This window comes from Pteropus alecto, unplaced genomic scaffold, assembly GCF_000325575.1.
Source record: "Pteropus alecto unplaced genomic scaffold, ASM32557v1 scaffold76, whole genome shotgun sequence".
NCBI classification, from domain to species: Eukaryota; Metazoa; Chordata; class Mammalia; order Chiroptera; family Pteropodidae; genus Pteropus; species Pteropus alecto.
In genome coordinates, this window is record NW_006443138.1 from 2,674,546 (window position 1) to 2,677,134 (window position 2,589).

The following is a 2,589-nucleotide window of genomic DNA, read 5'->3' on the forward strand; positions in this document are numbered from 1 at the left end:
AGAGACTCATGGACATGGACTATAGACTAGTGGTTACCAGAGGGTAGGGTGTGGGGGAAGAGTGGGGAGGTAGACGGTTAAAAGGGTGTAGGAGGAGGGAGAAGTGGGTAAAGGGGATCAAATATATGGTAGCTGAAGGAAACTGGACTTTAGGTGGTAAATACACAATAGAATATATAGATGCGAAATTATAATGTACACCTGAAAATTATATAATTATATTAACTAATGTTATGCCAATAAACTTAATTTAAAAAAAAAAAAACAGTAATGCATGTAACCAAACAGGTACAAGATGCTATAGAGTAGGAACCCAATAAATAGCTATTATTAGCTCATAGCATTATCATATGAGTTACTTTATGAATTATTTTTTAAAAACCTTGCAAATAGTCACTGTATCAGAAAATAGGAAAAATAATTTTTATTTTAAGAGAAAAACAGGCTTTCAAGTGTGATGAGATATTTCAGCTTGTACTTATGAATGGAAATAAACTGATTTGAGTTTAGGATACTTGTGTGATAAGCTGTTAAATCTATATTGCCAATTTAAAATTTCACCAACACCCCCTTATCCGTTTGTACCCAGCCTCATCCTTAATTTAGAACAAGATCTTTGGAGTCAGACATGCTTGGTTCTAAATGGTAATTCTGACAGTAGTAGCTATATAGTCTTAGGCAAACTTTTAACCATTCCTAAGCTTCACCTTTCTTATCTGTAAATTGAGAACGGTAATATATATCTTCTCTCCAAGCTATTAAGGATAAAGTGTTTAGCAGTGTGCACTTAACAAACCACAACTTTGACTTTTGTTACCCTGTAGTAGGCACTATGCAAGAGTGAACAAGAGTTTGCAGTATAGTAGAAGGAATGGGCATTTAAATAGGTAATTATAAAACAGTGAGTTAATTGTTACAATAGGAAGAGCACACAGTGCTATGTGGGGATGCACTATAATGCCTGGGCTAAGACAGGTGAATAAGGAATAGTCTCTGCCTCTGTGAGCTTATGCTAAGTGAGGAGGAGAAGTGAGAAGTGTACCAAATAACTACACTAGAAGGCATAAGGTATATAAGATGGTAAGTACCTTGAGGAAGACCAATATGTTGTAGAGGTTTCTTGTAATAGAAGACGATCTCACTTTATAGATATGGTTTGTAAGCCAATCCATACTCCTAAGGAATATTGTCTATGAAACCTCAAAAATAATGTAAATCTTATTGACACAAACCCTTTATTGTGCCTCTAATAAGAGATAGATAGCTCCTATTATGCATTTATTGTCCAGTTTGTTGTGCCCACAAATCTAAAACTCCATTGAAAAGATACCTGAAGTTAGCATATAATGATTAGATTTTCATTATTCTCTTTTGAGAAACTCAAATGGCAGGAAAAATTCAGTTATAGTAAATTAATTTCCATATCATAATGATATATTTAATCTTTTTTCAACTTAACATTACAAAACAAATCCTGATTTGGGGCTTCCAAACATAAAGACTCCTGAAATACTCAAAATCTCTTGAACAGTGAGATTTTTTCTTCTCATCGTTACAGCTGCGCACATCAAATAGAAATAGATCACTCAGGATATTAGGACTGGCATGGCAATTAAGGCAAAACATTCAATACTCTGAGGTCCATTATGTATTAAAATGATGATTTTTTTCCCATAGACTAGGAATAAGCTCAAAATTCATGTTTCACTTAAAGAGATATAAAAATACCTAAACAGAGGCCTTATGTACATTTGAAACTTAATCTTTCAACTTCATTATGATTGACATAGGCAATATGCATGTTTTATTATATTACTCACTCTGTAGTGGAGAACTGCAATGCAACCAAAGAATCCTAAAACTATAAGATGAATAAATGTTTTTGGTGTTTTTGACCCATGTCAGTTAATTTCAAGAAGCCATTTAACTGTTTCTAGACCATAGTTCTAGTTTTTCACAGCCAAATGCACAGATAGAATATTTTCAATTCAAACCACATGTTTTTGGCAACTTAATAGTTTTAATAAGTTCAATAAAACAAGAAGGTGAAACATTTGACTAAGAAGATTCTAAATACTGTTGTTATGGGATGATTTGTGTCCCTCCAAATTTATATATTGAAGCCCTAATCCCCAGTACCTCAGAATAGAACTGCATTTGGGCATAAGGTCTTTAAAGAGTTAATTAAGTTAAAATGAGGTCTCTGGGGTAGACCAGAATGACTGGTGTTTTTATTAGAAAAAGAAATTTGGACCTAGACCCATGGAAAAACCTATGTAAAGACACAGCGAGAAGGCTCTCTCATTTTCTTTCTTTCTTTCTTTCTTTCTTTCTTTCTTTCTTTCTTTCTTTCTTTCTTTCTTTCTTTTTTTTTTAAGGAAAATCCTTGAGTCCAGTATCTAATCAAACTTTTATATTTTGGCCAATATTAAATAATTTTTTATTTTTCAATTACAGTTGACGTATAACGTTATATTAGTTTCAGGTGTACAACATAGCGCTTAGACATTTATATAACTTTTTCAAATATAGCCACGGTTGTTTGTGCCTAAATGTCCTTTCTTTCCTCCCCTCAGTGACATGCATCTA